This window comes from Chrysemys picta, unplaced genomic scaffold, assembly GCF_011386835.1.
Source record: "Chrysemys picta bellii isolate R12L10 unplaced genomic scaffold, ASM1138683v2 scaf45, whole genome shotgun sequence".
NCBI lineage: Eukaryota > Metazoa > Chordata > Testudines > Emydidae > Chrysemys > Chrysemys picta.
The window spans coordinates 48,249-75,465 of NW_027052752.1; the positions used below are offsets into that span (position 1 = coordinate 48,249).

At 47.2% G+C, this 27,217-nt stretch overlaps 1 long non-coding RNA gene across 4 annotated transcripts in view; it reads left to right on the forward strand.

Annotated features, from left to right (window-relative positions):
• LOC135977850 (uncharacterized) overlaps window positions 1-27,217 on the forward strand; it is a 121,817-nt gene that overhangs the window by 21,903 nt on the left and 72,697 nt on the right. The window contains exon 1 of one of the 4 annotated variants that reach the window (XR_010595293.1): window positions 16,528-16,655. The exons of 2 other annotated variants lie outside the window; for them this stretch is intronic. This is a non-coding gene — a long non-coding RNA (uncharacterized LOC135977850). Of the gene's footprint in view, window positions 1-16,527; window positions 16,656-25,054; window positions 25,179-27,217 lie in introns of those variants that run through there. One more of the 4 variants, XR_010595294.1, reaches the window with a different exon arrangement.

Consider the following 27,217-nt stretch of genomic DNA (forward strand, 5'->3'; position numbering starts at 1 on the left):
GCCAGGCCGCCCCGCTACATGCAGTATCTCAGCGTATTGGTCAAAGGTGTTAGGGAGGTGGTGACCTCAGAGAGAGATGCTGACATCAGTCAGGGGCGCAGGGCCAGGGAAACCTCAGAGACCCCTGTGGCTTTGCTTTAGCAAGTCTCCTTCTCGAGGTCTCTCTTTGAGGACTGAGAGAGTATTAGGGTTCACGTATGTGAGTGCGAGCAGGAGCCTCTTTCGAGTTTTCTCCTTCCCTTTTACTGATTTTACTAGAAAACAGACGTCCCTGTTTAGAAGGTAAGAGCCTCCAAGAGGTTTTTGAACCTGCTCAGTCTGATCCACCTGGTGCCCGTTGAATTCTAGGCATGGAAAACACTAGTTCAAGGTGACAGAATTTTGTAGTCCACACGGGATTTTGTCCCGTGGAATCACTGGGGACATTAGGGTTTGTCCTTTTCGTTTTACCTTTTCCACCATCCCTCCTTCCTTTCTCTTCATCTCTTACTTCTTTTGTCCTTTCTCCTGTTCCCCTCCCACCACCAGGAGTGGTGTGTGTGTGTGTGTGTGTGTGTGTGTGTGTGTGTGTGTTGCTGGGGATGATCTTCACCTCCTCTTGTGGGAAGTTCATCCAAAACTGTGAGGTTGAAATAGTGCTTGGACTCCACAGACACTAGATGCTGCCATCCTGTGGCTTAGCGTTAGTGTCTCGGATGACTTGGGCAAGATCTCAACCTCCCCGCAACCCACTTCACTGCTGCCAGAATCCCTCCTGCCCCCACTGCTAGACCCGCCTCCCAGCCCAACCTTGGTGGGGGTCTAGAAGAGGTTTCTGATGACTTAAGCTGTGGTTTGGAGGTGGAACAGCTGTCAAGGACACTGAGGGGGAGGTAGCAGGAGCTCACCCTAGAAGGAGGGGGATTGGCACTGGAGGTTACTAGAAAGGACAAGAAGACTCCATTCTGGGATTCAGGAGGTGAATTCATCCCTCAGTGTTGGGCAGGTGCTGAGTGGAAATACTGCTGGTTCCAGGTGCCCTTAATTCCCCCTGATTCCTCGGGGCGTTTGAGTCTGACAGGTTCTCATTCCCTTGCAGCAGGAGGGCGTCACGGCCAAAGTGAGGCACCAGCTCCGCATCATCCATCACTTGCGCCAGGTGCCTGAGACACTGCAGGGGTTGTGCCTCTGAGGCCTTCAGCAACTCCCGCTCTCTGTTGCAGGTACTGCTCTGGCTCACTGTAAATGGGGAGCTAGTGGAAGGGGAAATGGAGCCCCCTGGCACTCAGTGAAAGGGAAAGTGGTGGATTCTCCATCTCTTGAAGTCATTGAATGAAACTAGATGCCTTTCTGGAATGTTTGTGCCCAAAAAGTAACTATTGTCCTATACAGGAAGCCTATGATATGCAGGGGGTTAGATGAGATGCTCTAAAGGTCTCTTCTGGCCATAAAGTGTATTAATTTTGGAAACACTGAGTGTAGCATTGGGAGCAGCCTCTAATGTTTTACTGTCTAACCGGCTTGCTTCCTAGAATGAAGACGCATTGAGTGGGGTGATCCACAGAGAGTAGCTCAAACCTCCAAAGTGTCAGGCCAGCAGCAGGATATTAGCACTTCAGGGGATGGGTGGGTGTGGCAGTGACATCACAAAGGCCTTTTGCAGGAGCTCAGCCTATTGGTCAAAGTTGTTAGGGAGGTGGTGACCTCAGAGAGAGATGCTCACATCAGCCAGGCAAAACAGGGGCGCAGGGCCAGGGAAACCTCAGAGACCCCTGTGGCTTTGCTTCAGCAAGTCTCCTTCTCGAGCTCTCTTTGAGGACTGAGAGAGTATTAGGGTTCACATATGTGAGTGTGAGCAGGAGCCTCTTTCGAGTTTTCTCCTTTCCTTTTACCCATTTTACTAGAAAACAGAAGTCCCTGTTGAGAAAGTAAGTGCCTCGGAGAGGTTTGTAACCTGTTCAGTCTGATCCACCTGGTGCCATCTGAATTCTAGGCACGGAAAACACTAGTTTAAGGTGGCAGAATTTTATTCCCTCCCTGGGATTTTGTCCCGTAGAATCACTGGGGATATTAGGAAAACAACAAGGAGTCTGGTGGCACCTTAAAGACTAACAGATTTATTTGGGCATAAGCTTTCGTGAGTAAAAACCTCACTTCTTCGGATGCATAGAGTGAAAGTTACAGATGCAGGCATTATATACTGACACATGGAGAGCAGGGAGTTACTTCACAAGTGGAGAACCAGTGTTGACAGGGCCAATTCAAAAATCAGGGTGGATGTAGTCCACTCCAAATAATAAATGAGGAGGTGTCAATTCCAGGAGAGGAAAAGCTGCTTCTGTAGTGAGCCAGCCACTCCCAGTCCCTATTCAAGCCCAGATTAATGGTGTTGAATTTGCAAATGAATTTTAGTTCTGCTGTTTCTCTTTGAAGTCTGTTTCTGAAGTTTTTTTGTTCAATGATAGTGACTTTTAAATCTGTAATAGAATGACCAGGGAGATTGAAGTGTTCACTTACTGGCTTATGTATGTTACCACTCCTGATGTCCGATTTGTGTCCATTTATTCTTTTGCGGAGGGACTGTCCGGTTTGGCCAATGTACATGGGAGAGGGGCATTGCTGGCACATGATGGCATATATGACATTAGTGGATGTGCAGGTGAATGAGTCCCTGATGGTGTGGCTGATGTGGTTGGGTCCTCTGATGCTGTTGCCAGAGTAGATATGGGGACAGAGTAGGCAACAAGGTTTGCTACGGGGATAGGTTCCTGGGTTGGTGTTTCTGTGGTGTGGTGTGTAGTTGCTGGTGAGTATTTGCTTCAGGTTGGGGGGTTGTCTGTAAGCGAGGACTGGCCTGCCTCCCAAGGTCTGTGAGAGTGAGGGATCATTTTCCAGGATAGGTTGTAGATCGTGGATAATGCGCTGGAGAGGTTTTAGCTGGGGGCTGTATGTGATGGCCAGTGGTGTTCTGTTATTGTCCTTGTTGGGCCTGTCCTGTAGTAGGTGATTTCTGGGTACCCGTCTTGCTCTGTCAATCTGTTTCCTCACTTCCCCAGGTGGGTATTGTAGTTTTACGAATGCTTGATAAAGATCTTGTAGGTGTTTGTCTCTGTCTGAGGGGTTGGAGCAAATTCGGTTGTATCTTAGGGCTTGGCTGTAGACAATGGATCGTGTGATGTGTCTTGGATGGAAGCCGGAGGCATGTAGGTACGTATAGCGGTCAGTAGGTTTCCGGTATAGGGTGGTGTTTATGTGACCATCACTTATTTGTACTGTAGTGTCCAGGAAGTGGATCTCTTGTGTGGACTGGTCCAGGCTGAGGTTGATGGTGGGGTGGAAATTGTTGAAGTCCAGGTGGAATTCTTCAAGGGCCTCCTTTCCGTGGGTCCATATGATGAAGATGTCGTCAATGTAGCGCAAGTAGAGGAGGGGCACTAGGGGACGAGAGCTGAGGAAGCGTTGTTCTAAGTCAGCCATAAAAATGTTGGCATACTGTGGGGCCATGCGAGTACCCATAGCAGTGCCACTGACTTGAAGGTATAAGTTGTCCCCAAATCTGAAGTGGTTGTGGGTGAGGACAAAGTCACAAAGCTCAGCCACCAGGCTTGCTGTGGCCTCATCAGGGATACTGTTCCTGACAGCTTGTAGTCCATCCTCATGTAGAATATTGGTATAAAGTGCTTCTACATGCATGGTGGCCAGGATGGTGTTTCCAGGAAGAACATCAATGCATTGTAGTTTCCTCAGGAAGTTGGTGGTGTCTCGAAGATAGCTGGGAGTGCTGGTAGCATAGGGCCTGAGGAGAGAGGCCAAATAGCCAGATAATCCTGCCGTCAGAGTGCCAATGCCTGAGATGATGGGGCGTCCAGGGTTTCCGGGTTTATGGATCTTGGGTAGCAGATAGAATACCCCTGGTCGGGGTTCTGGGGGTGTGTCCATGTAGATTTGTTCCCGTACTGTAGCTGGGAGTTTCTTGAGCAGATGGTGTAGTTTCTTTTGGTATTCCTCAGTGGGATCAGAGGATAGTGGCCTGTAGAATGTGGTCTTGGAGAGTTGCCTGGCAGCCTCCTGTTCATAATCTGACCTGTTCATTATGACTACAGCACCTCCTTTGTCAGCCCCTTTGATGATGATGTCAGAGTTGTTTCTGAGGCTGTGGATGGCATTGCGTTCTGTACGGCTGAGGTTATGGGACAAGTGATGTTGTTTGTCCACAATTTCAGCCTGTGCACGTCTGCGGAAACACTCTATGTAGAGGTCCAGTCTGTCATTTCGACCGTCAGGAGGAGTCCACGCAGAATTCTTCTTTTTGTAGTGTTGGTAGGAGGGTTCCTGTGGGTCAGTGCACTGTTCAGTGGTGCGTTGAAAATATTCCTTGAGTCGGAGACGAGGAAAGTAGGCTTCCAGATCACCGCAGAACTGTATCATGTTCGTGGGGACGGTGGGACAGAAAGAGAGTCCCCGAGATAGGACAGACTCTTCTGCTGGGCTAAGCGTGTGGTTGGAAAGATTGACAATGTTGTTAGATGAGTTGAGGGTACCATTGTTATAGCCCCTAGTGGCAGGTATTAGTTTAGATAACTTACAGTCCTTTTTCCTCTGTAGAGAAGTGAAGTGTGCATTGTAAATGGCTTGTCTCATTTTTGTAAAGTCCAGCCACGTGGAAGTTTGTGTAGAAGGCTGGTATTGTATGAGAGTCTCCAGTTCTGAGAGCTCATTCTTGATCTTCTCCTGTCTGCTGTACAGGATGCTGATCAGGTGCTTCCTCAGTTTCTTTGAGAGAGTGTGTGGCACAATCTCTCACCATACTCAGTGTAGTATGTTGATTGCAATGGATTTTTTACCTTCAGTCCTTTTGGTATGATGTCCATCTGTTTGCATTTGGAGAGGAAGATGATGTCTGTCTGTATCTGTGCAAGTTTTTTGTTGAGGTTGATGGATTTCCACTCCATACGGCTAAATTTAGTGTCTTGCATGGTGTCAAGTATCAGGGGGTAGCCATGTTAGTCTGTATCTACAAAAACAACAAGGAGTCTGGTGGCACCTTAAAGACTAACAGATTTATTTGGGCATAAGCTTTCGTGAGTAAAAACCTCACTTCTTCGGATGCATAGAGTGAAAGTTACAGATGCAGGCATTATATACTGACACATGGAGAGCAGGGAGTTACTTCACAAGTGGAGAACCAGTGTTGACAGGGCCAATTCAAAAATCAGGGTGGATGTAGTCCACTCCCAATAATAGATGAGGAGGTGTCAATTCCAGGAGAGGAAAAGCTGCTTCTGTAGTGAGCCAGCCACTCCCAGTCCCTATTCAAGCCCAGATTAATGGTGTTGAATTTGCAAATGAATTTTAGTTCTGCTGTTTCTCTTTGAAGTCTGTTTCTGAAGTTTTTTTTGTTTAATGATAGTGACTTTTAAATCTGTAATAGAATGACCAGGGAGATTGAAGTGTTCACATACTGGCTTATGTATGTTACCATTCCTGATGTCCGACATGGGGACATTAGGGTTTGTCCTTTTCCTTTTCCCTTTTCCTCCATCCCTCCTTCCTTTCTCTTCATCTCTTACTTCTTTTGTCCTTTCTCTTGTTCCCCTCCCACCACCAGGAGTGGTGTGTGTGTGTGTGTGTTGCTGGGGGTGCTCTTCACCTCCCCTTGTGGGAAGTTGACACTGCAAGGGCTGTGCCTCTGTGGACATCAGCAACTTCCACTCCCTGCTGCAGGTACTGCTCTGGCTCACTGTAAATGGGGAGCTAGTGGAAGGGGAAATGGAACCCCCTGGCACTCACTAAAAGGGAAAGTGGTGGATTCTCCATCTCTTGATGTCATTGAATGAAGACTAGATGCCTTTCTGGAATGTGTGTGCCCAAAGAGTAACTATTGTACTATACAGGAAGCCTATGATATGCAGGGGCTTAGATTAGATGCTCTAAAGGTCCCTTGTGGCCATAAAGTCTACTAATTTTGGAAACACTGAGTGTAGCATTGGGAGCAGCCTCTGATGTTTTACTGTCTAGCCCACTTGCTTCCTAGAATGAAGACGCATTGAGTGGGGTGATCCACAGAGAGTAGCTCAAACCTTCATAGTGTCAGTCCAGCAGCAGGACATTAGCACTTAAGGGTTTGATTGGTGGCAGTGATATCACAAAGGTCTTTTGCAGGACCTCAGCATATTTGTCAGGTGTTAGGGAGGTGGTAACCTCCGAGAGAGATGCTGCCATCAGCGAGGCAGGACAGGGGCGCATGGCCAGGGAAACCTCAGAGACCCCTGTGGCCTTGCTTCAGCAAGTCTCCTTCTCGAGGTTTCTCTTGAGGACTGAGAGAGTATTAGGATTCACGTATTTGAGTGAGAGCAGGAGCCTCTTTCGAGTTGTCTCCTTTCCTTTTACAGATTTTACTAGAAAACAGACATCCCTGTTTAGAAAGTAAGAGCCTCCAAGAGGTTTTGGAACCTGCTCAGTCTGATCCATCTGGTGCCAGCTGAATTCTAGGCATGGAAAACACTAGTTCAAGGTGGCAGAATTTTAATCCCTCCCTGTAATTTTGTCTGGTAGAATCACTGGGGACATTAGGGTTTGTCCTTTTCGTTTTACCTTTTCCTCCATCCCTCCTTCCTTTCTCTTCATCTCTTACTTCTTTTGTCCTTTCTCTTGTTCCCCTCCCACCACCAGGAGTGGTGTGTGTGTGTGTGTGTGTGTGTGTGTGTGTGTGTGTGTGTGTGTGTGTTGCTGGGGGTGCTCTTCACCTCCCCTTGTTGGGAGTTGATCCAAAACTGTATGGTTGAAATAGTGCTTGGACTCCACTGACACTAGATGCTGCCATCGTGTGGTTTAGCATTAGTGTCTGGGATGACTTGGGGCAAGATCTCAACCTCCCCGCAACCCACTTCACTGCTGCCAGAATCCCACCTGCCCCCCCTGCTAGAGCCGCCTCCCTGCCCAACCTGGGTGGGGGTGGAGAAGAGGGTTCTGATAACTTGAGCTGTGGTTTGGAGGTGGAACAGCTGTCAAGGGCACTGAGGGGGAGGTAGCAGGAGCTCACCCTACAAGGACGGGGGTTGGCACTGGAGATTCCTAGAAAGGAGAAGACGACTCCATTCTGGGGTTCAGGAGGTGAATTCATCCCTCAGTGGTGGGCAGGTGCTGGGTGTAAATACTGCTGGTTCCAGGTGTCCTTAATTGCCCCTGATTCCTCGGGGCATTTGAGTCTCTGACAGGTTCTCGTTCCCTTGCAGGAGGAGGACGTCACGGCCAAAGGGATGCACCAGCTCCGCATCATCCGGCACTTACGCCATGTGCCTGAGACACTGCAGGGGCTGTTCCTCTGAGGCCTTAGCAACTCCCTCTCCCTGCTGCAGGTACTGCTCTGGCTCACTGTAAATGGGGAGCTAGTGGAAGGGGAAATGGAGCCCCCTGGCACTCACTAAAAGGGAAAGTGGTGGATTCTCCAACTCTTGATGTCATTGATTGAAGACTAGATGCCTTTCTGGAATGTGTGTGCCCAAAAAGTAACTATTGTACTATACTGGAAGCCTATGATATGGAGGGGGTTAGATGAGATGCTGTAAAGGTCTCTTCTGGCCAGAAAGTCTCCTACTTTTGGAAACACTGAGTGTAGTATTGGGAGCAGCCTGTGATGTTTTACTGTCTAGCCGGCTTTCTTCCTAGAATGAAGACGCATTGAGTGGGGTGATCCACAGAGAGTACCTGTGTCAAGGCTGTATCCCCACTTTGAAGTTTAGGGTACAAATGTAGGGGCCTGCATGAAAACTTCTAAGCTTAACCACCATCCCAAGGCTAATTTCCTCCCCTGGTAGCCTTGAGAAACCTTTCACCAATTCCCTGGTGAATACAGATCCAACCCCCTTGGATCTTAAAACAAGGAGAAATTAACCATCCCCCCTCCTTCCTCCCACCAACTCCTGGTGAATCAAGATCCAAACTCCTTGGATCTTAAAACAAGGAAAAATCAATCAGGTTCTTATAAATAAGGCTTTTAATTAAAGAAAAAGGTAAAAATCATCTCTGTAAAATCAGTATGGAAATTAACCTTACAGGGTAATCAAACTTAAAGAGCTCAGAGGACTCCCCTCTAGTCTTAGGTTCAAAGTACAGCAAACAAAGATAAACACTCTAGTAAAAGGTACATTTACAAGTTGAGAAAACAAAGGAAAACTAACACGCCTTGTTTGAAATAGGAGAGACTTGTTTAGAAAGATGTGGAGAACCTGGATTGATGTCTGGTCCCTCTCAGTCCCGAGGGCGAACACCCACACAAACAAAGAACACAAACAAAAGCCTTCCCCTCCCCAAGATTTGAAAGTATCTTGTCCCCTTATTGGTCCTTTAGGTCAGATGCCAGCCAGGTTACCTGAGCTTCTTAACCCTTTAGAGGGAAAAGGATTTTGGAGTCTCTGGCCAGGAGGATTTTATAGTACTGTACACAGGACAGCTGTTACCCTTCCCTTTATAGTTATGACAACCTCAAAGCTTCAAAGTGTCAGGCCAGCAGCAGGACATTAGCACTTGAGGGTTTGGTTGGGTGTGGCAGTGACATCACAAAGGCCTTTTGCAGGATGTCAGCTTATTGGTCAAATGTGTTAGGGAGGTGGTGACCTCAGAGAGAGATGCTGACATCAGCCTGGCAGGACAGGAGCACAGGGCCAGGGAAACCTCAGAGACCCTGTGGCTTTGCTTCAGCAAGTCTCCTTCTCGGGGTCTTTCTTTGAGGACTGAGAGAGTATTAGGGTTCACGTACGTGAGTGCGTGCAGGAGCCTCTTTCGAGTTTTCTCCTTTCCTTTTACTGATTTTACTAGAAAACAGACGTCCCTGTTTAGAAGGTAAGAGCCTCCAAGAGGTTTTGGCAGCTGCTCAGTCTGATCCACGTGGTGCCAGCTGAATTCTAGGCATGGAAAACAGTAGTTTAAGATGTCAGAATTTTATTCCATCCCTTGGATTTTGTGCCGTAGAATCACTGGGGACGTTAGGGTTTGTCCTTTTTGTTTTACCTTTTCCTCCATCCCTCCTTCATTTCTCTTCATCTGTTACTTCTTTTGTCCTTTCTCCTCTTCCCCTCCCACCACAAGGAGTGGTGTGTGTGTGTGTGTGTGTGTTGCTGGGGGTGCTCATCACCTCTCCTTGTGGGAAGTTCATCGAAAACTGTGGGGTTGAAATAGTGTTTGGACTCCACTGACACTAGATGCTGCCATCCTGTGGCTTAGCATTAGTGTCTGGGATGACTTGGGTCAAGATCTCAACTTCCCCGCAACCCACTTCACTGCTGCCAGAATCCCTCCTGCCCCCCCTGCTAGAGCCGCCTCCCTGGCCAACCTGGCTGGGGGTGGAGAACAGTGTTTTTTTCATACGTTCATAGATTCTAGGACTGGAAGGGACCTCGAGAGGTCATCGAGTCCAATCCCCTGCCCGCATGGCAGGACCATGTAACGGACTTATTAGATAAGGGAAATGTGGTAGACCTAATATGCCTGGATTTCAGTAAAGCGTTTGATACTGTACCCCATGAGGAATTATTGGTTAAACTGGAAAACATGGGGATCGATATGAAAATCCAGAGGTGGATAAAGAATTGGTTAATGGGGAGAATGCAGCGGGTCGTATTAAAGGGTGAACTGTCGGGTTGGAGGGAGGTTACTAGTGGAGTGCCTCAAGGTTCGGTTTTGGGACCCATTTTATTTAATCTATTTATAACTGACCTCGGAACCGATTGCAAGAGTGGGCTGATAAAGTTTGCGGATGATACGAAGGTGGGAGGAGTTGCAAATTTGGAGGAGGATAGGGATATTCTGCAGGGAGACTTGAATGAGCTTGTGAATTGGAGTGTCAGAAATAAGATGAAATTTAATAGTGAAAAGTGTAAGGTGATGCACTTGGGGATGACTAATAACAATTTTAGTTACAAGATGGGGACGCATTGGTTAGAAGTAACGGAAGAGGAGAAGGACCTAGGGGTCCTTGTAGACCGCAGGATGACTATGAGTCGACAATGTGACGTGGCTGTGAAAAAAGCCAATGCGGTCTTGGGATGTATTAGGCGAGGTATATCTAGTAGGGATAAGGAGGTCCTGCTTCCGTTGTATACGGCGCTGGTGAGACCTCATTTGGAGTACTGTGTGTAGTTCTGGTCTCCCATGTTTAAAAAAGATGAACTCAAATTGGAACGGGTGCAGAGAAGGGCGACTAGGATGATCAGAGGAATGGAAAACCTGTCGTATGAAAAGAGATTAGAGGAGCTCGGGTTGTTTAGTCTGACAAAACGAAGGCTGAGGGGGGATATGATTGCTATCTTTAAATATATCAGAGGGATAAATACAAGGGAGGGAGAGGAATTATTTCAGCTTAGTATACTAATGTGGACACGAGAACCAATGGATATAAACTGGCCGTGGGGAAGTTCAGGCTTGAAATCAGACGAAGGTTTCTGACCGTCAGAGGGGTGAAATATTGGAACGGCCTTCCGAGGGAAACGGTGGGGGCAACGGACCTGTCTGGTTTTAAGATTAAGTTGGATAAGTTTATGGAGGGAATGGTTTAATGGTAAAACATAGTAGCCGAGGAAAACCAAGCAATGGTACGTAAATAGCATAATGGCAAACAAGGGTCAGGCTAGAGACTCTTGCCTACATGCTCGGGGTATTACTGATCGCCATATTTGGGGTCGGGAAGGAATTTTCCTCCAGGGTAGATTGGCTGAGCCGCTGGAGGTTTTTCGCCTTCCTCCGCAGCATGGGGCAGGGATCACTAGCAGGAGGGTCCCTGCCGATTGAAGTCACTAAAACACAGGATTGGGGACTTCAACGGCACAGTCCAGGGAAGGGTCTTGTGGCCTGCAGCATGCAGGGGGTCAGACCAGATGATCATAATGGTCCCTTCTGACCTTAAAGTCTATGAGTCTATGAGACCAAATACCATCCCTGATAGACATTTATCTAACCTCCTCTTAAATATCTCAAGAGATGGAGATTCCACAACCTCCCTCGGCAATTTATTCCAGTGTTTAACCACCCTGACAGTTAGGAACTTTTTCCTAATGTCCAACCTAGACCTCCCTTGCTGCACTTTAAACCCATTGCTTCTGGTTCTATCCTTAGAGGCTAAGGTGAACAAGTTTTCTCCCTCCTCCTTATGACACCCTTTTAAATACCTGAAAACTGCTATCATGTCTCCTCTCAGTCTTCTCTTTTCCAAACTAAACAAAGCCAATTCTTTCAGCCTTCCTTCATAGGTCATGTTCTCAAGACCTTTAATCATTCTTGTTGCTCTTCTCTGGACCCTTTCCAATTTCTCCACATCTTTTTTAAAATGCGGTGCCCAGAACTGGACCCAATACTCCAGCTGAGGCCTAACCAGAGCAGAGTAGAGCGGAAGAATGACTTCTCGTGTCTTGCTCACAACACACCTGTTAATACATCCCAGAATCAGGTTTGCTTTTTTTGCAACAGCATCACACTGTTGACTCATATTTAGCTTGTGGTCCACTATAACCCCTAGATCCCTTTCTGCCGTACTCCTTCCTAGACCGTCTCTTCCCATTCTGTATGTGTGAAACTGATTGTTCCTTCCTAAGTGGAGCACTTTGCATTTGTCTTTGTTAAACTTCATCCTGTTTAACTCAGACCATTTCTCCAATTTGTCCAGATCATTTTGAATTATGACCCTGTCCTCCAAAGCAGTTGCAATCCCTCCTAGTTTGGTATCATCCGCAAACTTAATAAGCGTACTTTCTATGCCAATATCTAAGTCGTTGATGAAGATATTGAACAGCGCCGGTCCCAAAACAGACCCCTGCGATACCCCACTCGTTATGGCTTTCCAGCAGGATTGGGAACTATTAATAACAACTCTCTGAGTACGGTTATCCAGCCAGTTATGCACGCACCTTATAGTAGCCCCATCTAAATTGTATTTGCCTAGTTTATCAATAAGAATATCATGCGAGACCGTATCAAAAGCCTTACTAAAGTCTAGGTATACCACATCCACAGCCTCACCCTTATCCACAAGGCTCGTTATCCTATCAAAGAAAGCTATCAGATTGGTTTGACATGATTTGTTCTTCACAAATCCATGCTGGCTGTTCCCTATCACCTTACCACCTTCCAAGTGTTTGCAGATGATTTCCTTAATTACTTGCTCCATTATCTTCCCTGGCACAGAAGTTAAACTCACTGGGGTCTGTAGTTTCCTGGGTTGTTTTTATTTCCCTTTTTATAGATGGGCACTATATTTGCCCTTTTCCAGTCTTCTGGAATCTCTCCCGTCTCCCATGATTTTCCAAAGATAATAGCTAGAGGCTCAGATACCTCCTCTATTAGCTCCTTGAGTATTCTAGGATGCATTTCATCAGGCCCGGGTGACTTGCAGGCATCTAACTTTTCTAAGTGATTTTTAACTTGTTCTTTTTTTATTTTATCTGCTAAACCTCCCCCCTTCCCATTAGCATTCACTATGTTAGGCATTCCTTCAGACTTCTCGGTGAAGACCGAAACAAAGAAGTCATTAAGCATCTCCGCCATTTCCAAGTTTCCTGTTACTGTTTCTCCCTCTTCACTAAGCAGTGGGCCTACCCTGTCTTTGGTCTTCCTCTTGCTTCTAATGTATTGATAAAAAGTCTTCTTGTTTCCCTTTATTCCCGTAGCTAGTTTGAGCTCATTTTGTGCCTTTGCCTTTCTAATCTTGCCCCTGCATTCCTGTGTTGTTTGCCTATATTCATCCTTTGTAATCTGTCCCAGTTTCCATTTTTGATATGACTCCTTTTTATTTTTTAGATCATGCAAGATCTCATGGTTAAGCCAAGGTGGTCTTTTGCCACATTTTCTATCTTTCCTAACCAGCGGAATAGCTTGCTTTTGGGCCCTTAATAGTGTCCCTTTGAAAAACTGCCAACTCTCCTCAGTTGTTTTTCCCCTCAGTCTTGATTCCCATGGGACCTTACCTATCAGCTCTCTGAGCTTACCAAAATCTGCCTTCCTGAAATCCATTGTCTCTATTTTGCTGTTCTCCCTTCTACCCTTCCTTAGAATTGCAAACTCTATGATTTCATGATCACTTTCACCCAGGCTGCCTTCTACTTTCAAATTCTCAACGAGTTCCTCCCTATTTGTTAAAATCAAGTCTAGAACAGCTTCCCCCCTAGTAGCTTTTTCAACCTTCTGAAATAAAAAGTTGTCTCCAATGCAGTCCAGGAATTTGTTGGATAGTCTGTGCCCCGCTGTGTTATTTTCCCAACATATAGCCGGATAGTTGAAGTCCCCCATCACCACCAAATCTTGGGCTTTGGATGATTTTGTTAGTTGCTTAAAAAAAGCCTCATCCACCTCTTCCACCTGGTTAGGTGGCCTGTAGTAGACTCCTAGCATGACATCTCCCTTGTTTTTTACCCCTTTTAGCCTAACCCAGAGACTCTCAACACTTCCGTCTCCTATGTCCATCTCTACCTCAGTCCAAGTGTGTACACTTTTAATATACAAGGCAACACCTCCTCCCTTTTTCCCCTGTCTATCCTTCCTGAGCAAGCTGTACCCATCCACACCAACATTCCAATCATGTGTATTATCCCACCAAGTTTCAGTAATGCCAACAATGTCATAGTTGTATTTATTTATTAGCACTTCCAGTTCTTCCTGCTTATTCCCCATACTTCTCGCATTTGTATAGAGACATCTAAGATACTGGTTTGATCTTTCCTCCCAGTTTTGTCCTGACCCTCCTTTCCCTCTGACAATATAGCCCACACTCCCTCTCGTTTTTGACCCATCTCCCCGGTCTCCATGTTCCCCACTTACCTGTGGGCTTTGCTCACCTGTCCCCGTCGAACCTAGTTTAAAGCCCTCCTCACTAGGTTAGCCAGTCTGTGTCCAAAGGTACTAATAACTTGAGCTGTGGTTTGGAGGTGGAACAGCTGTCAAGGGCACTGAGGGGGAGATAGCAGGAGCTCATCCTTCAAGGAGGGGGGTTGGCACTGGGAGGACAGGGGCTTACGACCAGGGAAACCTCAGAGACCCCTGTGGCTTTGCTTCAGCAAGTCTCCTTCTCGAGGTCTCTCTTTGAGGACTGAGAGAGTATTAGGGTTGACGTATGTGAGTGTGAGCAGGAGCCTCTTTCGAGTTTTCTCCTTCCTTTTGACGGATTTTACTAGAAAACAGACGTCCCTATTTAGAAGGTAAGAGCCTCCAAGAGGTTTTGGAACCTGCTCAGTCTGATCCATCTGGTGCCAGCTGAATTCTCGGCATGGAAAACAGTAGTTTAAGATGGCAGAATTTTATTCCCTCCCTTGGATTTTGTCCCGTAGAATCACTGGGGACATTAGGGTTTGTCCTTTTCGTTTTACCTTTTCCTCCATCCCTCCTTCCTTTCTCTTCATCTCTTACTTCTTTTGTCCTTTCTCCTGTTCCCCTTTCACCACCAGGAGTGGTGTGTGTGTGTGTGTGTGTGTGTGTGTGTGTGTGTGTGTGTTTGTGTGTGTTGCTGGGGGTGCTCTTCACCTCCCCTTGTTGGGAGTTGATCCAAAACTGTATGGTTGAAATAGTGCTTGGACTCCACTGACACTAGATGCTGCCATCCTGTGGCTTAGCATTAGTGTCTGGGATGACTTGGGGCAAGATCTCAACCTCCCCTCAACCCACTTCACTTCTGGCAGAATCCCTCCTGCCCCCCCGCTAGAGCCGCCTCGATGCCCAACCTGGTTGGGGGTGCAGAAGAGGGTTCTGATAACTTGAGGTTTGGTTTGGAGGTGGAACAGCTGTGAAGAACACTGAGGGGGAGGTAGCAGGAGCTAATCCTACAAGGAGGGGGGTTGGCACTGGAGGATACTAGAAAGGACAAGAAGACTCCATTCTGGGGTTCAGGAGGTTAATTCATCTCTCAGCGGTGGGCAGGTGGTGGGTGGAAATACTGCTGGTTCCAGGTGCCCTTAATTCCCCCTGATTCCTCGGGACCTTTGAGTCTCTGACAGGTTCTCGTTCCCTTGCAGCAGGAGGACGTCACGGCCAAAGTGATGCACCAGCTCCGCATCATCCGGCACTTGCGCCAGGTGCCTGAGACACTGCAGGGGCTGTTCCTCTGAGGCCTTCAGCAACTCCCGCTCCCTGCTGCCGGTACTGCTCTGGCTCACTGTAAATGGGGAGCTAGTGGAAGGGGAAATGGAGCCCCCTGGCCCTCACTAAAAGGGAAAGTGGTGGATTCTCCATCTCTTGATGTCATTGAATGAAGACCAGATGCCTTTCTGGAATGTGTGTGCCCAAAGAGTAACTATTGTACTATACAGTAAGCCTATGATATGCAGCGGGTTAGATTAGATGCTCTAAAGGTCTCTTCTGACCATAAAGTCTACTAATTTTGGAAACACTGAGTGTAGCATTGGGAGCAGCCTCTGATGTTTTACTGTCTAGCCCGCTTGCTTCCTAGAATGAGGATGCATTGAGTGGGGTGATCCACAGAGAGTAGCTCAAACCTTCAAAGTGTCAGGCCAGTAGCAGGACATTAGCACTTTAGGGTTTGGTTGGGTGTGGCAGTGATATCACAAAGGCCTTATCCTGGACCTCAGCCTATGGGTCAAAGGTGTTAGGGAGGTGGTTACCTGAGAGAGAGATGCTGACATCAGCCAGGCAGGACAGGAGCGCAGGGCCAGGGAAACCTCAGAGACCCCTTTGGCTTTGCTTTAGCAAGTCTCCTTCTCGAGGTCTCCCTTTTTAGGACTCAGAGAGTATTAGGGTTCAAGTATGTGAGTGCGAGGAGGAACCTCTTTCGAGTTTCTCCTTTTATTGATTTTACTAGAAAACAGACGTGCCTGTTGAGAAGGTAAGAACCTTGGAGAGGTTTTTAACCTGCTCAGTCTGCAGTCTGATCCATCTGGTGCCAGCTGAATTCTAGGCATGGAAAACACTAGTTCAAGGTGGCAGAATTGTATAGCCCACCTGGGATTTTGTGCCGTAGAATCACTGGGGACATTAGGGTTTGTCCTTTTCGTTTTACCTTTTCCTCCATCCCTCCTTGCTTTCTCTTGTTCCCCTCCCACCACCAGGAGTGGTGTGTGTGTGTGTGTGTGTTTGTGTGTGTGTTGCTGGGGGTGCTCTTCACCTCCCCTTGTTGGGAGTTCATCCAAAACTGTATGGTTGAAATAGTGCTTGGACTCCACTGACACTAGATGCTGCCATCCTGTGGCTTAGCATTAGTGTCTGGGATGACTTGGGGCAAGATCTCAACCTCCCCTCAACCCACTTCACTTCTGGCAGAATCCCTCCTGCCCCCCCGCTAGAGCCGCCTCGATGCCCAACCTGGTTGGGGGTGCAGAAGAGTGTTCTGATAACTTGAGGTTTGGTTTGGAGGTGGAACAGCTGTGAAGAACACTGAGGGGGGTTGGCACTGGAGGATACTAGAAAGGACAAGAAGACTCCATTCTGGGGTTCAGGAGGTGAATTCATCCCTCAGCGGTGGGCAGGTGGTGGGTGGAAATACTGCTGGTTCCAGGTGCCCTTAATTCCCCCTGATTCCTCGGGACCTTTGAGTCTCTGACTGGTTCTCGTTCCCTTGCAGCAGGAGGACGTCACGGCCAAAGTGATGCACCAGCTCCGCATCATCCGGCACTTGCGCCAGGTGCCTGAGACACTGCAGGGGCTGTTCCTCTGAGGCCTTCAGCAACTCCCGCTCCCTGCTGCAGGTACTGCTCTGGCTCACTGTAAATGGGGAGCTAGTGGAAGGGGAAATGGAGCCCCCTGGCCCTCACTAAAAGGGAAAGTGGTGGATTCTCCATCTCTTGATGTCATTGAATGAAGACTAGATGCCTTTCTGGAATGTGTGTGCCCAAAGAGTAACTATTGTACTATACAGGAAGCCTATGATATGCCGGGGCTTAGATTAGATGCTCTAAAGGTCCCTTGTGGCCATAAAGTCTACTAATTTTGGAAACACTGAGTGTAGCATTGGGAGCAGCCTCTGATGTTTTACTGTCTAGCCCACTTCCTTCCTAGAATGAAGACGCATTGAGTGGGGTGATCCACAGAGAGTAGCTCAAACCTTCATAGTGTCAGGCCAGCAGCAGGACATTAGCACTTAAGGGTTTGATTGGTGGCAGTGATATCACAAAGGTCTTTTGCAGGACCTCAGCATATTGGTCAAATGTGTTAGGGAGGTGGTGACCTCAGAGAGAGATGCTGTCTTCAGCCAGGGAGGACAGGGGCTTACGACCAGGGAAACCTCAGAGACCCCTGTGGCTTTGCTTCAGCAAGTCTCCTTCTCGAGGTTTCTTTTTGAGGACTGAGAGAGTGTTAGGGTTGACGTATGTGAGTGTGAGCAGGAGCCTCTTTCGAGTTTTCTCCTTTCCTTTTACTGATTTTACTTGAAAATTAGAAGGTAAGAGCCTCCAAGAGGTTTTGGAACCTGCTCAGTCTGATCCATCTGGTGCCAGCTGAATTCTCGGCATGGAAAACAGTAGTTTAAGGTGGCAGAATTTTCTTCCCTCCCTGGAATCTTGTCCCGTGGAATCACTGGGGACACTAGGGTTTGTCCTTTTCGTTTTAACTTTTCCTCCATCCCTCCTTCCTTTCTCTTCATCTCTTACTTCTTTTGTCCTTTCTCTTGTTCCCCTCCCACCTCCAGGAGTGGTGTGTGTGTTGCTGGGGGTGCTCTTCACCTCCCCTTGTGGGAAGTTGATCCAAAACTGTCGGGTTCAAATAGTGCTTGGACTCCACTGACACTAGATGCTGCCATCCTGTGGCTTAGCATTAGTGTCTAGGACAACTTGGGGCAAGATCTCAACTTCCCCGCAACCCACTTCACTGCTGGCAGAATCCCTCCTGCTCCCTCTGCTAGGTCTGCCTCCCTGCGCAACCTGGGTTGGGGTGGAGAAGACGGTTCTGATAACTTGAGCTGTGGTTTGGAGGTGGAACAGCTGTCAAGGGCACTGAGGGGGAGATAGCAGGAGCTCACCCTACAAGGTGGTGGGTTGGCACTGGAGGTTACTAGAAAGGACAAGAAGACTCCATTCTGGGGTTCAGGAGGTGAATTCATCCCTCAGTGGTGGGCAGGTAGTCAGTTTAAATACTGCTGGTTCCAGGTGCCCTTAATTCCCCCTGATTCCTCGGGGCGTTTGAGTCTCTGACAGGTTCTCGTTCCCTTGCAGCAGGAGGACGTCACGGCCAAAGTGATGCACCCGCATCATCCGCCACTTGCGCCAGGTGCCTGAGACACTGCAGGGGCTGCGCCTCTGAGGCCTTCAGCAACTCCCGCTCCCTGCTGCAGGTACTGCTCTGTCTCCCTGTAAATGGGGAGCTAGTGGAAGGGGAAATGGAGCCCCCTGGCACTCACTAAAAGGGAAAGTGGTGGATTCTCCATCTCTTGATGTCATTGAATGAAGACTAGATGCCTTTCTGGAATGTGTGTGCCCAAAAAGTAACTATTGTACTATACAGGAGGCCTATGATATGCAGGGGCTTAGATGAGATGCTCTAAAGGTCTCTTGTGGCCATAAAGTCTACAAATTTTGGAAACACTGAGTGTAGCATTGGGAGCAGCCTGTGATGTTTTACTGTCTAGCCGGCTTGCTTCCTAGAATGAAGACGCATTGAGTGGGGTGATCCACAGAGAGTACCTGTGTCAAGGCTGTATCCCCACTTTGAAGTTTAGGGTACAAATGTAGGGGCCTGCATGAAAAATTCTAAGCTTAACCACCATCCCAAGGCTAATTTCCTCCCCTGGGTAGCCTTGAGAAACCTTTCACCAATTCCCTGGTGAATACAGATCCAACCCCCTTGGATCTAAAAGAAGGAGAAATTAACCATTCCCCTCCTTCCTCCCACCAACTCCTGGTGAATCAAGATCCAAACTCCTTGGATCTTAAAACAAGGAAAAATCAATCAGGTTCTTAAAAATAAGGCTTTTAATTAAAGAAAAAGGTAAAAATCATCTCTGTAAAATCAGTATGGAAATTAACCTTACAGGGTAATCAAACTTAAAGAGCTCAGAGGACTCCCCTCTAGTCTTAGGTTCAAAGTACAGCAAACAAAGATAAACACTCTAGTAAAAGGTACATTTACAAGTTGAGAAAACAAAGGAAAACTAACACGCCTTGTTTGAAATAGGAGAGACTTGTTTAGAAAGATGTGGAGAACCTGGATTGATGTCTGGTCCCTCTCAGTCCCGAGGGCGAACACCCACACAAACAAAGAACACAAACAAAAGCCTTCCCCTCCCCAAGATTTGAAAGTATCTTGTCCCCTTATTGGTCCTTTAGGTCAGATGCCAGCCAGGTTACCTGAGCTTCTTAACCCTTTAGAGGGAAAAGGATTTTGGAGTCTCTGGCCAGGAGGATTTTATAGTACTGTACACAGGACAGCTGTTACCCTTCCCTTTATAGTTATGACAACCTCAAAGCTTCAAAGTGTCAGGCCAGCAGCAGAACATTAGCACTTCAGGGTTTGGTTGGGTGTGGCAGTGACATCACAAAGGCCTTTTGCAGGATGTCAGCTTATTGGTCAAATGTGTTAGGGAGGTGGTGACCTCAGAGAGAGATGCTGACATCAGCCTGGCAGGACAGGAGCACAGGGCCAGGGAAACCTCAGAGACCCTGTGGCTTTGCTTCAGCAAGTCTCCTTCTCGGGGTCTTTCTTTGAGGACTGAGAGAGTATTAGGGTTCACGTACGTGAGTGAGAGCAGGAGCCTCTTTCGAGTTTTCTCCTTTCCTTTTACTGATTTTACTAGAAAACAGACGTCCCTGTTTAGAAGGTAAGAGCCTCCAAGAGGTTTTGGCAGCTGCTCAGTCTGATCCACGTGGTGCCAGCTGAATTCTAGGCATGGAAAACAGTAGTTTAAGATGGCAGAATTTTATTCCATCCCTTGGATTTTGTGCCATAGAATCACTGGGGACGTTAGGGTTTGTCCTTTTTGTTTTACCTTTTCCTCCATCCCTCCTTCCTTTCTCTTCATCTCTTACTTCTTTTGTCCTTTCTCCTGTTCCCCTCCCACCACCAGGAGTGGTGTGTGTGTGTGTGTGTGTGTGTGTGTGTGTGTGTGTGTGTGTGTGTGTGTGTGTGTTGCTGGGGGTGCTCATCACCTCTCCTTGTGGGAAGTTCATCGAAAACTGTGGGGTTGAAATAGTGTTTGGACTCCACTGACACTAGATGCTGCCATCCTGTGGCTTAGCATTAGTGTCTGGGATGACTTGGGTCAAGATCTCAACTTCCCCGCAACCCACTTCACTGCTGCCAGAATCCCTCCTGCCCCCCCTGCTAGAGCCGCCTCCCTGGCCAACCTGGGTGGGGGTGGAGAACAGTGTTTTTTTCATACGTTCATAGATTCTAGGACTGGAAGGGACCTCGAGAGGTCATCGAGTCCAGTCCCCTGCCCGCATGGCAGGACCATGTAACGGACTTATTAGATAAGGGAAATGCGGTGGACCTAATATACCTGGATTTCAGTAAAGCGTTTGATACTGTACCCCATGAGGAATTATTGGTTAAACTGGAAAACATGGGGATCGATATGAAAATCCAGAGGTGGATAAAGAATTGGTTAATGGGGAGAATGCAGCGGGTCGTATTAAAGGGTGAACTGTCGGGTTGGAGGGAGGTTACTAGTGGAGTGCCTCAAGGTTCGGTTTTGGGACCCATTTTATTTAATCTATTTATAACTGACCTCGGAACCGATTGCAAGAGTGGGCTGATAAAGTTTGCGGATGATACGAAGGTGGGAGGAGTTGCAAATTCGGAGGAGGATAGGGATATTCTGCAGGGAGACTTGAATGAGCTTGTGAATTGGAGTGTCAGAAATAAGATGAAATTTAATAGTGAAAAGTGTAAGGTGATGCACTTGGGGATGACTAATAACAATTTTAGTTACAAGATGGGGACGCATTGGTTAGAAGTAACGGAAGAGGAGAAGGACCTAGGGGTCCTTGTAGACCGCAGGATGACTATGAGTCGACAATGTGACGTGGCTGTGAAAAAAGCCAATGCGGTCTTGGGATGTATTAGGCGAGGTATATCTAGTAGGGATAAGGAGGTCCTGCTTCCGTTGTATACGGCGCTGGTGAGACCTCATTTGGAGTACTGTGTGTAGTTCTGGTCTCCCATGTTTAAAAAAGATGAACTCAAATTGGAACGGGTGCAGAGAAGGGCGACTAGGATGATCAGAGGAATGGAAAACCTGTCGTATGAAAAGAGATTAGAGGAGCTCGGGTTGTTTAGTCTGACAAAACGAAGGCTGAGGGGGGATATGATTGCTATCTTTAAATATATCAGAGGGATAAATACAAGGGAGGGAGAGGAATTATTTCAGCTGAGTACTAATGTGGACACGAGAACCAATGGATATAAACTGGCCGTGGGGAAGTTCAGGCTTGAAATCAGACGAAGGTTTCTGACCGTCAGAGGGGTGAAATATTGGAACGGCCTTCCGAGGGAAACGGTGGGGGCAACGGACCTGTCTGGTTTTAAGATTAAGTTGGATAAGTTTATGGAGGGAATGGTTTAATGGTAAAACATAGTAGCCGAGGAAAACCAAGCAATGGTACGTAAATAGCATAATGGCAAACAAGGGTCAGGCTAGAGACTCTTGCCTACATGCTCGGGGTATTACTGATCGCCATATTTGGGGTCGGGAAGGAATTTTCCTCCAGGGTAGATTGGCTGAGCCTCTGGAGGTTTTTCGCCTTCCTCCGCAGCATGGGGCAGGGATCACTAGCAGGAGGGTCCCTGCCGATTGAAGTCACTAAAACACAGGATTGGGGACTTCAACGGCACAGTCCAGGGAAGGGTCTTGTGGCCTGCAGCATGCAGGGGGTCAGACCAGATGATCATAATGGTCCCTTCTGACCTTAAAGTCTATGAGTCTATGAGACCAAATACCATCCCTGATAGACATTTATCTAACCTACTCTTAAATATCTCAAGAGATGGAGATTCCACAACCTCCCTCGGCAATTTATTCCAGTGTTTAACCACCCTGACAGTTAGGAACTTTTTCCTAATGTCCAACCTAGACCTCCCTTGCTGCACTTTAAACCCATTGCTTCTGGTTCTATCCTTAGAGGCTAAGGTGAACAAGTTTTCTCCCTCCTCCTTATGACACCCTTTTAAATACCTGAAAACTGCTATCATGTCTCCTCTCAGTCTTCTCTTTTCCAAACTAAACAAAGCCAATTCTTTCAGCCTTCCTTCATAGGTCATGTTCTCAAGACCTTTAATCATTCTTGTTGCTCTTCTCTGGACCCTTTCCAATTTCTCCACATCTTTTTTTAAAATGCGGTGCCCAGAACTGGACACAATACTCCAGCTGAGGCCTAACCAGAGCAGAGTAGAGCGGAAGAATGACTTCTCGTGTCTTGCTCACAACACACCTGTTAATACATCCCAGAATCAGGTTTGCTTTTTTTGCAACAGCATCACACTGTTGACTCATATTTAGCTTGTGGCCCACTATAACCCCTAGATCCCTTTCTGCCGTACTCCTTCCTAGACAGTCTCTTCCCATTCTGTACGTGTGAAACTGATTGTTCCTTCCTAAGTGGAGCACTTTGCATTTGTCTTTGTTAAACTTCATCCTGTTTAACTCAGACCATTTCTCCAATTTGTCCAGATCATTTTGAATTATGACCCTGTCCTCCAAAGCAGTTGCAATCCCTCCCAGTTTGGTATCATCCGCAAACTTAATAAGCGTACTTTCTATGCCAATATCTAAGTCGTTGATGAAGATATTGAACAGCGCCGGTCCCAAAACAGACCCCTGCGATACCCCACTCGTTATGGCTTTCCAGCAGGATTGGGAACTATTAATAACAACTCTCTGAGTATGGTTATCCAGCCAGTTATGCACCCACCTTATAGTAGCCCCATCTAAATTGTATTTGCCTAGTTTATCAATAAGAATATCATGCGAGACCGTATCAAATGCCTTACTAAAGTCTAGGTATACCACATCCACAGCCTCACCCTTATCCACAAGGCTCGTTATCCTATCAAAGAAAGCTATCAGATTGGTTTGACATGATTTGTTCTTCACAAATCCATGCTGGCTGTTCCCTATCACCTTACCACCTTCCAAGTGTTTGCAGATGATTTCCTTAATTACTTGCTCCATTATCTTCCCTGGCCCAGAAGTTAAACTCACTGGGGTCTGTAGTTTCCTGGGTTGTTTTTATTTCCCTTTTTATAGATGGGCACTATATTTGCCCTTTTCCAGTCTTCTGGAATCTCTCCCGTCTCCCATGATTTTCCAAAGATAATAGCTAGAGGCTCAGATACCTCCTCTATTAGCTCCTTGAGTATTCTAGGATGCATTTCATCAGGCCCGGGTGACTTGCAGGCATCTAACTTTTCTAAGTGAGTTTTAACTTGTTCTTTTTTTATTTTATCTGCTAAACCTACCCCCTTCCCACTAGCATTCACTATGTTAGGCATTCCTTCAGACTTCTCGGTGAAGACCGAAACAAAGAAGTCATTAAGCATCTCCGCCATTTCCAAGTTTCCTGTTACTGTTTCTCCCTCTTCACTAAGCAGTGGGCCTACCCTGTCTTTGGTCTTCCTCTTGCTTCTAATGTATTGATAAAAAGTCGTCTTGTTTCCCTTTATTCCCGTAGCTAGTTTGAGCTCATTTTGTGCCTTTGCCTTTCTAATCTTGCCCCTGCATTCCTGTGTTGTTTGCCTATATTCATCCTTTGTAATCTGTCCCAGTTTCCATTTTTGATATGACTCCTTTTTATTTTTTAGATCATGCAAGATCTCATGGTTAAGCCAAGGTGGTCTTTTGCCACATTTTCTATCTTTCCTAACCAGCGGAATAGCTTGCTTTTGGGCCCTTAATAGTGTCCCTTTGAAAAACTGCCAACTCTCCTCAGTTGTTTTTCCCCTCAGTCTTGATTCCCATGGGACCTTACCTATCAGCTCTCTGAGCTTACCAAAATCTGCCTTCCTGAAATCCATTGTCTCTATTTTGCTGTTCTCCCTTCTACCCTTCCTTAGAATTGCAAACTCTATGATTTCATGATCACTTTCACCCAGGCTGCCTTCTACTTTCAAATTCTCAACGAGTTCCTCCCTATTTGTTAAATTCAGTCTAGAACACCTTCCCCCCAGTAGCTTTTTCAACCTTCTGAAATAAAAAGTTGTCTCCAATGCAGTCCAGGAATTTGTTGGATAGTCTGTGCCCCGCTGTGTTATTTTCCCAACATATAGCCGGATAGTTGAAGTCCCCCATCACCACCAAATCTTGGGCTTTGGATGATTTTGTTAGTTGCTTAAAAAAAGCCTCATCCACCTCTTCCACCTGGTTAGGTGGCCTGTAGTAGACTCCTAGCATGACATCTCCCTTGTTTTTTACCCCTTTTAGCCTAACCCAGAGACTCTCAACACTTCCGTCTCCTATGTCCATCTCTACCTCAGTCCAAGTGTGTACATTTTTAATATACAAGGCAACACCTCCTCCCTTTTTCCCCTGTCTATCCTTCCTGAGCAAGCTGTACCCATCCACACCAACATTCCAATCACGTGTATTATCCCACCAAGTTTCAGTGATGCCAACAATGTCATAGTTGTATTTATTTATTAGCACTTCCAGTTCTTCCTGCTTATTCCCCATACTTCTCGCATTTGTATATAGGCATCTAAGATACTGGTTTGATCTTTCCTCCCAGTTTTGTCCTGACCCTCCTTTCTCTCTGACAATATAGCCCACACTCCCTCTCGTTTTTGACCCATCTCCCCGGTCTCCATGTTCCCCACTTACCTGTGGGCTTTGCTCACCTGTCCCCGTCGAACCTAGTTTAAAGCCCTCCTCACTAGGTTAGCCAGTCTGTGTCCAAAGGTACTAATAACTTGAGCTGTGGTTTGGAGGTGGAACAGCTGTCAAGGGCACTGAGGGGGAGATAGCAGGAGCTCATCCTTCAAGGAGGGGGGTTGGCACTGGAGGTTACTAGAAAGGACAAGAAGACTCCATTCTGGGGTTCAGGAGGTGAATTTATCCCTCAGTGGTCGGCAGGTGCTGGGTGGAAATATTGCTGGTTCCAGGTGCCCTTAATTCCTCCAGTTTCCTCGGGGCGTTTGAGTCTCTGACAGGTTCTCGTTCCCTTGCAGGAGGAGGACGTCACGGCCAAAGTGATGCACCCGCATCATCCGCCACTTGCGCCAGGTGCCTGAGACACTGCAGGGGCTGCGCCTCTGAGGCCTTCAGCAACTCCCGCTCCCTGCTGCAGGTACTCCTCTGTCTCCCTGTAAATGGGGAGCTAGTGGAAGGGGAAATGGAGCCCCCTGGCACTCACTAAAAGGGAAAGTGGTGGATTCTCCATCTCTCGATGTCATTGAATGAAGACTAGATGCCTTTCTGGAATGTGTGTGCCCAAAAACTAACTATTGTACTATACAGGAGGCCTATGATATGCAGGGGCTTAGATGAGATGCTCTAAAGGTCTCTTGTGGCCATAAAGTCTACAAATTTTGGAAACACTGAGTGTAGTATTGGGAGCAGCCTCTGATGTTTTACTGTCTAGCCGGCTTGCTTCCTAGAATGAAGACGCATTGAGTGGGGTGATCCACAGAGAGTAGCTCAAACCTTCAAAGTGTCAGGCCAGCAGCAGGACATTAGCACTTCCGGGGATGGGTGGGTGTGGCAGTGACATCACAAAGGCCTTTTCAGGACCTCAGCCTATTGGTCAAAGGTGTTAGGGAGGTGGTAACCTCAGAGAGAGATGCTGACATCAGCCAGGCAGGACAGGGGCTTAGGGCCAGGGAAACCTCAGAGACCCCTGTGACTTTCATAGAATCATAGAATCATAGAATATCAGGGTTGGAAGGGACCTCAAGAGGTCATCTACTCCAACCCCGTCCTCAAAGCAGGACCAATTCCCAACTAAATCATCCCAGCCAGGGCTTTGTCAAGCCGGGCCTTAAAAACCTCCAAGGAAGGAGCCTCCACCACCTCCCTAGTTAACGCATTCCAGTGCTTCACCACCCTCCTAGTGAAATAGTGTTTCCTAATATCCAACCTGGACCTCCCCCACTGCAACTTGAGACCATTGCTCCTTGTTCTGTCATCTGCCACCACTGAGAACAACCGAGCTCCATCCTCTTTGGAACCCCCCTTCACGTAGTTGAAGGCTGCTATCAAATCCCCCCTCATTCTTCTCTTCTGGAGACTAAACAATCCCAGTTCCCTCAGCCTCTCCTCATAAGTCATGTGCTCCAGACCCCTAATCATTTTTGTTGCTCTCCACTGGACTCTTTCCAATTTTTCCACATCCTTCTTGTAGTGTGGGGCCTGTCGGAGAAAAACAGAGTTCTCACTATTTGTTTAGGTACAGCAAGTCAGATGCTTTATTAACTCTCACAATTGCCCAGAGGGAGAGAGCTAAGCAGGTCTCTCCCAGGTAACTAATTACAGCAAGCATTTATACCTTTCATTACAGAAATAACGAGGGACAGCTGCGTTTTGTTTATACATAGGCCATCTTGATATCTCATTTCTTCACTTGTTTTGACTCTTGCCAACATACAATATTTTCTATACCTTATCTACACAAGGTCTTCTACACCTTATCTATACCAGGTCCTAATGACTTCTTACACAGTTCTTTCTCACCCGCCTCACACATTCCTCGCTTCTACAAATCTCGCGTTATTAGGGTTACAGTTAGCCTAACTCTTGCTAACGAACTGTCATGCATTGCATCCCCTTCCTGTGAGCTCTTTCTCTGCTTCCACAGGCCCAAAACTGGACACAGTATTCCAGATGAGGCCTCACCAATGTCGAATAAAGGGGAACGATCACGTTCCTCGATCTGCTGGCAATGCCCCTACTTATACAGCCCAAAATGCCGTTAGCCTTCTTGGCAACAAGAGCACACTGTTGACTCATATCCAGCTTCTCGTCCACTGTGACCCCTAGGTCCTTTTCTGCAGAACTGCTACCTAGCCATTCGGTCCCTAGTCTGTAGCAGTGCATGGGATTCTTCCGTCCTAAGTGCAGGACTCTGCACTTGTCCTTGTTGAACTTCATCAGGTTTTTTTTGGCCCAATCCTCTAATTTGTCTAGGTCCCTCTGTATCCGATCCCTACCCTCTAGCGTATCTACCACGCCTCCTAGTTTAGTGTCATCTGCAAACTTGCTGAGAGTGCAGTCCACACCATCCTCCAGATCATTAATAAAGATATTAAACAAAACCGGCCCCAGGACCGACCCTTGGGGCACTACTCCGCTTGAAACCGGCTGCCAACTAGACATGGAGCCATTGATCAC